The sequence below is a fragment of the Phoca vitulina genome, unplaced genomic scaffold, assembly GCF_004348235.1.
Source record: "Phoca vitulina isolate PV1807 unplaced genomic scaffold, GSC_HSeal_1.0 scaffold54, whole genome shotgun sequence".
Classification (NCBI taxonomy): Eukaryota; Metazoa; Chordata; class Mammalia; order Carnivora; family Phocidae; genus Phoca; species Phoca vitulina.
Genome location: NW_022589757.1, coordinates 6,825,124 through 6,834,577, shown reverse-complemented (window position 1 = coordinate 6,834,577; position 9,454 = coordinate 6,825,124).

The window sequence follows — 9,454 nt, the reverse complement described above, 5'->3', positions numbered from 1 at the left end:
TGTAAAAAGTATCCCTGGGCATTGCAGTTGGAGAAGTAGAGAAAAGGAAACTCCTGCTGTCAGTTTTTTAAATGTCATATATGAAACATGTATAAGATGGAAAATTTATCAAGTAAAATATATAAAATGAAAGTGAAAGTTTCTTTCCTTTTCTTCACACCAGCTCATATCCCACTGATAACTGTTTCCTGTAATTTATTGCCAAAAATATTTTAATGCACATATTCATGTCATATATACATCTGTGTATTCTTGTAAAAATGTTACACACTGTCCTGCAACTTGCTGTTTTGACCCTTGAGGATATAGAACTATTTTATTCTTTTCTCAGGGCCATCCTTATTCATCATATGGGTTTACTGTAATTTAGTTAACTTGATGCCTAGTTTTGAATACTGAATGTTTCCAATCATCTGCTGCTTCAAAACAATGTACCAATAAACATTCTAGTACATACATTTTCCTAAACATTTGCAATGATATATATTGGGTAAATTTAAAGCAGAGGGATTAATGATAAAAGAAGATAGGCATTTTTAGTTCTGACAGATATTGTCAAATTATCCTCCAGAAAGAATGCACCAATGTACACTTTCACCAACAATTTATGAGAGTGCTCATTTTCTCCTCAGTCTTGCAGAAGTAGTCATCAGTAAACATCGATACTTGCCAATCAGATCAGTGAAACAACAATCTCATCTCTTTACTCACTGTAGCTTATTTGCATTTATTTAATTATGAGTGAGGTTGTACATCTTGTCATTTGCCTTCTGGACTATTGTTCCTTTTTTTCTGCAACATTAGTTTCTTTTGACCATTTTCCTCCTGGCTTAGTCATCTTTTTCATACTGATTCATATAAACTCCTTGATAATTAAGGAAGTTCAACTTTTTACCATTTTCTTTGTAAATACATTCCCCAGTTTTTCATTAGTCTTTTGGCTTTATTTATGACATTTTCCCCCATGCAGCTTTAGAAATGTTTACATGGTCCAATATATTTATTTTGTTTCTTGATGGCTTCTGGAATTTGCTCTTGAAATGATCTTGCTTATCACAGATTATAAATTCTTCTAGAACTTTTATAGTTTTTTTATGTTTAAATCATTGACCCAGCCAGAATTCATTTTGTAAGGAGAGGAATGTTTACTTTAACTTTGTAGGCATCTATATTGTTTGAGTGGTCTAAAATGAGGATGTGTTTGCTTTGGCAATTTAAACCTTCCAGTAAAGGAAAAAAAAAGAAGATAAAGCATAAAACCCCACAGGACAGAGCCTGGAGATGGAAATATCAGGTAAGAGCTATTTTAATACATTGACCACCTATTATTTGTCAGGCCCAGTGCTAGGTACTGAAGACATAGTAAGGGCCTGGATTGCAGAATTGACAACAGTAATAGGAAGGAAGAGAAGGATTGATGGAAGTGTTTAGCTCATAGAATGATCACCATGGCAACAGGAGCCTGAATCATCACTATGGAGACAAAGTGCTTGAAATTATGACTAGAGGGATAGTGTGACTCTGTTGGCGAGGATTTTGAAAAACGTAAATAGGTGGTATGTTACAGATGTTTCAAAATGACACCGTTTCTCTCAGTAGAGGTTATTGACTTCTTTTCCCCCAGTGTTTTATTTCAGGGAGGCTAGAGACAAAATATTCAAAGATAACATGGATTATGACAAGCACAAGCTTTATTTGGTCATTACTAGTCATGAATGCACCAGCCAGGGAACAGCCTTTTATTCAAGGAAGTTACTATCTAATATATGATGTTTTACATATAAAGTGTCCTGATGTCTTAGAGCTCTGGTCCCCAGGATACCTTGTTGGGAGAGAATGCTCATGCACTTTCTTCCCTGCAGCAACCAGAAAGATGTCTAGCCAACACTTAAGGCCAAAGAGCAACTTATGTATGGTTGGGAGCGGGGCTTTGTTTTAATGGGAAATTGGAGTAGGGCTTGAGGTATACTCCTGAATTATTGGATGATACCAGTATGTGGCAGGCTTCACCTGCTCCTCAGTACAGGCTATTGTCAATGCCCAAATAATAATGCCTCTTTGCCCATCTCTCTGCCCCCGGCCCTTCATATAGAACTTCCAGCCTCACTTTCAGTGGTGATGGGGACTTGGGAAGTCTCCAGGGCAGAGGAATTCATGCAGGTGCTAGTCAGTCTCTGACTCCACTAGATTTCTGCCACTTCTGGCTCTGGACCCTGCTGCTTGCCCTGCCTGTGATCTCTGTTCATGCTAGTGCGGACTCTCCTGCAGTATCCAGCCACCTTATCATCCTGAACAAGGCTCTTGCTCGTCTTCTACCAGTCCAGCCTTAGACTCTTCCCTGATCCCCATAGCACAGCCCAAACCAGATGTTCGCTTTGGGTGTGCATTTACTTTTCTTTTCATTGTGTTGAGTTAGTCACCATACATCATTAGTTTTTGATGTAGTGTTCCATGATTCATTGTTTGCATATAACACCCAGTGTGTATTTTCTTAAAGTTCAAGGACAACCAAAAGGCAGCTTATAGCTGGTTATCAGATGAGACTACTTTTGGGGCCAAGGCCCAGGCTCAACCTCCATCATGTGACAGAGGACAATTTACCTCCATCCTGGAATGCCCTCAACACGTCTATATTCCTCTGTATAAAGTGATCCTACAAAATTGATATCTGATTTGATCTGTAGCAAACATATTGGAACTTGCCTCTTTTAATTCAGTCAGATCAGCACACTCTCTCCAGAACATCTGAGGTTCCCAGCCCACAGGCCTCTGCCCTAAGAGGTGCTGTAGGTGCCCTGTACTGTAAGTCACTTTTAAGAGGAAAACTATGAAGAATGGATGCACACTGACATTACCTGGTTGGGGGGGTGAGGGGCTTTCAAAAATACTGATACCTGGGTTACATTTCCCAGACCTTCTAACGTAATCAGTCTGGAGTGTGGCTTGGGTGTGGAGTTATTGAAAATGTCCCCAGGTGGTTCTAACACCAAAGTTGAGAAACTACTTTTATCAAAGCTATATTGGGACAAATTAAATAGAAATAATTCTCTGTTAGAGAAAGCAAATTCCAGTAATCTTTGGCCATATCAGGTCCCAGAAATGGAGGGTAGATACCCTTCATGTCTTCCGTGGGCGCCCATTGGGCTCCCCAGAGTAATCAACTGGAATTAATTCCATTACCCTGGCCTGGTTGGTTCCTAGGAATCCCCTACATGACATGGAAGCCACTGGACTAGATTGGATATTAGAGTAATTTGTGTGGACATATTAAGTGCTTGGTAAATGTTTATAAACATTATTATCTGATCAGAAGCTGGCTGTGCTGGCCATGGAACACACAGATAGTGCCCTCCCGTCCTCCCGGCCGCCCAGCAATACAATAGGTACTTTGGGGTGTGAAGCTGCTCAGCTGTCCCTCATAGCTAGTAAAGAAGTAACCTCCAGTTACTGTCCATTTGGTATTAGACAGACATCCCTCAAAGTCACTGGCAGCCAAATTTTATGAATCTGGTTTACACTGGCTATAACCTTCTCCACACACAAATTTAAAGTCATAGGGTCCCTACAGATCATAATGATGGAGAAGTAGCAAAAGGCACACTTCTGGCATTTTTTGTTTACTTGTTTTAGTTTTTGGTTTTTGGTTTTGAAGTCCCAAGCCTCAAGAACCCTACTGGGGAACAGTAAGAGTAAAGCCGGCTGGGTCAGGCTGTACCATACAGATTCAATACCACGATGTTTATTTCAAACAACACAGAGAAATGGTGGCAGTCCTACTTCCACGTGGGAGAAGCCTGGGTGGGACCTGCCTCATGTTCCCAGACTGCAGTCAGCCATTCAGATATTATTTTCTAGGTTCGGACTCTTCAGTACACTTGGTAACAGGGGTGGGAGGTGTAGGCAATAAACTCAGGCATCAGACATTTGTGCAAAACAGAGAGAATGAAAAGACTATTCTGCCTAAATCTCTTAACCTAGCTGTGTGTGCATATGATGAGGCCAGTGCAGTGTGTAGAGGGGTCTCTTGTAACATGGATACAGGATATGCATGACGTCTGTCCCCACAGTGCACAGGAATCATGGGGTTACAGGGAATTGTAGTATAATGTATAATGCAGATGGTTGAAAGGATGGCATCAGCTATAGTGGTTGGAGGGCATGAGGGCATCAGGAATTTTCACTCTTCCTTAGCTTATCTCACATGAAATCCTTGGGAAGAGTTGGCCTGAGGCATCTGTAACAGGGTGAGCACTAGAACATGGTAGCTAGTTTATGTATGCACTTTGGTGTGGGACTGCCTGGGCTCAACTCCAACTATACCAGTGATTAGCCATGTAACTCTAAGCAAGTTTCTTAGCCCTTTATGACAATTTATCTCCCTGTAAAATAACAGTGATGATAATAGTACCTACCTCACTAGTATCCAAAATCTATAAAGAACTTCTTAAACTCAACACCCAAAAAACAAAAAATTCAGGCAAGAAATGGGCAGAAGACATGAACAGACACTTCTCCAAAGAAGATATCCAAATGACTAACAGACACATGAAAAAATGCTCAACATCACTCAGCATCAGGGAAATACAAATCAAAATCACAATGAGATACCACCTCACACCAGTCAGAATGGCTACAATCAACAAGTCAAGAAACAACAGATGTTGGCGAGGTTGTGGAGAAAGGGGAACCCTCCTACACTGTTGGTGGGAATGCAAGCTGGTGCAGCCACTCTGGAAAAATAGTATGGAGGTTTCTCAAAAAGTTAAAAATAGAGCTACCCTATAACCCAGCAATTGTATTACTAGGCATTTATCCAAAGGATACAAACATAGTGATCACAAGGGCTACCTGCATCCCAATGTTTATGGCAGTATTGCCCACGATAGCCAAACTATGGAAAGAGCCCAGATGTCCATCGACAGTGGAATGGATAAAGAAGATGTGGTATGTATATATATATATATACACACACACACACACACACTCACACACACACACACACAATAGGATATTACTCAGCCATCAGAAAGAATGAAATCTTGCCATTTGCAATGACGTGGGTGGAACTAGAGGGTATTATGCTAAGTGAAATAAGTCAGACAGAGAAAGACAAATACCACATGATTTTACTCATATGTGGAATTTCAGAAACAAAACAGATGAACATAGGGAAAGGGAAGGGAAAATAAGATAAAAACAGAGAAGAAGGCAAACCATAAGAGATGCTGAACTCTAGGAAACAAACCGAGGAGAGGTCGGTGGGAGGACATGGGGTAACTGGGTGATAGGCAGTAAGGAGGACACTTGACGTAATGAGCACTGGGTGTTCTATGCAACTGATGAATCATTGAGTTCTACCCCTGAAACTAATAATACAGTGTGTGTTAAATTGAATTTAAATAAAAGATTAAAAAAATAATAGCACCTACCTTATAGGGTTGTTGTGAGGATTAAATAAAGCACTACAAGGGGTGCCTGGGTGGCTCAGTGGATTAAGCGTCTGACTCTTGATTTCCGCTCTGGTCATGATCTCAGGGCGGAGAGATCGAGCTCATGCTGGCTCTGGGCTCAGTGGGGAATCTGCTTGAGATTCTCTCTCCCTCTACCTCTGTGCCCCCCCAACTCTCTCCCTCTCACTAAATTAATCTTTAAACAAAAAAGCATTACAAACACATTCCACTCAGTGCTTGGCAGACATTAAATGCTCAGTGGAATTAACTTTTATTATGATTATCACAGCAAGGGGATAAGCACATGGACTAGTATCAGTCAGACTTTGGTTCCAATCTTAACTCTACTGCTTATTTTATATCCTAGGGCAACTTAACTTTCCTGGCCCTCAGTTTCCTCACCTATGACATGAAGAGACAGTAGCAGTTTGTACCTCACTGGGTTATGGTCCGGACTAAAGGGGGTAATGTCAGTAGCTTTGCCTGGCTCCTAGTAGGAGCTAGCTATCATTACTGATTAGGGTCTGATGAGAAAGGCATCTCAAATGGACTTTCTGCTCTCTCTCTCTCCTTCGGGGCCCAAGCTCTCAGGGTTGGGTAAGCTCTGCAGGCCTTCACCACCCCAACTGCTCTAAGGCCCCTTTGGTCTTCAGCTCCCAGATTGCTCTTAAATGTGGCGATTCGATTTCTTCCTGTAGGTGGCCACCTTGTGTGGAATTTGGCAATGATTTTGAGCCCATCGCTGGCAGGGGCTTCCTAGGGGCCTGCTGCACACTGCCGACCATTAAACCTGAACACTCCCGCGGGCAGTGTCCTCCAACATTCTTGGAGCCCACCTTTGGACTGCCAAGATGTGTGAGTCGAAAGGCTTCTAAGCCGTAGGAGGAAAGCGGCCACCTTTCAAGTGGCCACCTGAGCCCCGCTAGTGGCCAATCGCAGCTTCCGGAGGGGCGGGGAGAGGGGTGCGGCGCTCTGGGCTGGGATGCCCTAAGACCCAAAGTCCTCGCTGGCCGCCGCGGCATCGGGGAGGAAGGATTAGGGCACACCACCCCCTCGTGGCCGGCCAGCAGACACCAGCCGGGCGAGGCTCCGGTGGGAAAGACAGGCTGAGCTGCTGCGGGACCCTCGGCCACGGCGCGGACCAGCTCTGAATCTTCGCTTTGCTTCTCGGGGCCAGGTGCTCTGATGCTGTGCCCAGCACTGCCCCTCTCGGGCAGAAAGAGTACCCCGCCCAAAGCCACCTACAGGCTCCACCCACACTTGCCGGAGGCGGGACTTGAAATCCGAGGGGCGTGTGCCCGGCGCAGGGACCCTGAGTTCGCCAACGGTCGCCCCCGGGAGTTGGGCGACTGCACAGTTGGGTTCCCGCGGGACTAGGGCCGCCCGCGCCGCCCCAGCAGGTGGATTCTTGAACTGGACAGAGCCCAGCACCCACCTGCGTGGCTGCCCGCGACATTCAACCTAGGTCAAGGGGACCGGGACCGAGGCCAGCAGGCGGGCCGGCCCGGGCGGAAGGCTGTTCACTGCTCTAGGCTACCCAAACCTGCGCGATGTCACTTCGCGTCCACGCGCCGTCTGGTCACCACTGGACCACCACCTCCTCGGGGAGAGGCAGGACCGGCCCGGACCTGGGAGGGCTTTCCGTTCCCTCCGCGCAGAAATTCTTTGAGGCTGCTCTAGGGCGGCCTCGGTGGGGTACCCTTGGGTGGGGCTGAACGAAGACTTCCCAGGCCAGCGATAGCTCCAGTTGCCCGAAGGCAATTAATATTACTCAGAAGTATTATCCATAGATACAAAGATCCTAAACAAAATATTATGAAGTCAGATACCACAGTGTACTTTAAAAATGTATCACAGTCGAGGATTTATCTCAGAAATACAAGAGTGGTTTTACATCAGAAAAAAATCAATCAGTATAAATCACCACACCAAAAAAGTAAAGGAGAAAAATAATACAATCCTTTGAATAGATGCAGAGACACACTTATGTGTTCAATGATAATGCATGGTAAAACTTTCAGCAAACTAGGAATAAAGGGTATTTTTTCCAAGCGTAGAGCAAATATCACAGCTACGGGTGAAATGTGAAGAGTGCCATGAAAGCCAGGTGCAAAGCAAAGACACCCACTATTAAAGCACGGGTTCCACACCGTAAGGGAGGGTCTGGCCTTGAGCTGTTCAATGACTACCACTAACCACAGGTGGTTTTTCAAATTTAAATGTAACAGATGAAAAAGATGTCTCTACAAAAGCAACAAAAATTTTTAAAGAAATTAGGCATGAAGCTAAGAAAAGGTATGCAAGCCTAAGCTCCTGACTTTGGAGGAAGCACTGACTCCCAGCAGGCTTACGGTTTCCCACAGAGAGTGGACTCAGGACTCCAGCAGGTGGATGGGATTGCCGCTAGAACTCGGGGCAGCAAATCACCTCCTGGATTTCAAACAATAAGCACTGGCCAAATCTTCCAAAAATTTACTTATCAAGTTCCTTTCCTAGGGTCAGGCTTTTCAGGGCAACTGCAGACGACAATTCATCTTTCTGGGTCAGCCCTTGAGGCTGTCCCTCTTTCCAGAGGGTGAGGTGTATAGTCTGGTCTCCGTCCAGCATAGGCTGGATGTCATGAGCAAATCCATGCCAATGTGTCAGTTTGGAATCTCCCCAAGTGGCCCCAGTGCCAAAGATCTCTCTAATGTTTGACCTCCATCACTACACAAAAATATTTTTTACCACCCGGAGAAGCTCTTATCCGCATTCTGAGGGGTGGCCAAAGGCTTCAGCCACGTTTTCCAAATTTCAGTTTGGCTAGCCGCTGACAAGGTTTGAAGGGGTGGTTTTCCAACATATGCAGTTTAATAATTTGTGTTTTAGAAAGTTTAAAGGATGGTCCCACAAACACCACTGATATGCCCAAATTAACTTCATCCCTAATAGGAGCTCTTTGAGCCATCTGCTGTCTCATTACAGTCTGTCTGTAGTGTTCTTACTATCATCACAGAAACAAAACCAAGGGGTCTTGCTGTCAGGCTGTCAGAGTGAGAAAGGGCAAAAGAATGAAGAGCTGCTTCTGAGATTCCCTTCAAGGCACAGAAATGTCCTGGGGAGACCTAAGGGGCTGTGCCCAAGGTTGGCTGCCTCTCTGTCCTCAGAAGCTAATCTGTGGTCCAGGTCTGCCCCCTATTCTGCCCTTTTAGCTGAATAATAAACTCTATTGGGCCTCTCTTCTCAGTTGATTGTCCTACCTCGAGCCATCACCACCTACAGTCCTCTGCTCTACCAACTGAGCTACAGAACGGCTCTCTGATTGTCCTAGTTCTAAATCTTCTTTCAGTCTTTTACAATACTTATATTTTTACTCACACTCCCCTAACTGGGGGAAGGAAAACTGTTACAGGATAATTTTAAAAATAGATTTTAAAAACTAGAGTAGGTAATGTTTGTAGAGTTATTTACATTTTATAATGTATAAGTATTGTACAGTTAGTTGACTGGCTCTTAATTATTGTCCATCTATGTCACAGATCATGCTTCTTCCTTCTATCCCTTCACTTCTGAGACTATTCTGAGACTAACTCCAGCAAAAATGCTTTGATCAAGTCAACCATGATAGTATCAAAATATATGTAAAAACAGTGTTTACTTTTCAGTATTCTTAGGGTTGCTTAGGTGTCTTTCATTTACTAGAATCCCTAGATGTTTTCTGTTTCTCAGAGTCCTAGAACTTTAATCTCCAAGAACTTCCAAGAAAGAGAATGGAAAACTATTGTTCACTTCCTGTAGTACTGTTTTGGCATGGATATTTGCATCCCCCCTCAGATTCGTATTTTGAAGCCCTAACTCCCAGGGTGACTGTGTTTGGAGATGGAGCCTCTAAGGAGGTAATTAAGGTGAAGGGCGGTCATAAGGGTGGGGCCCTGACCCAATAGGATTAGTGTCCTTACAAGCAGAGACACCAGAAAGCTCCCATGCTTGTGCTCTCTCCCTCTCTCTCTCCCTACACACACACA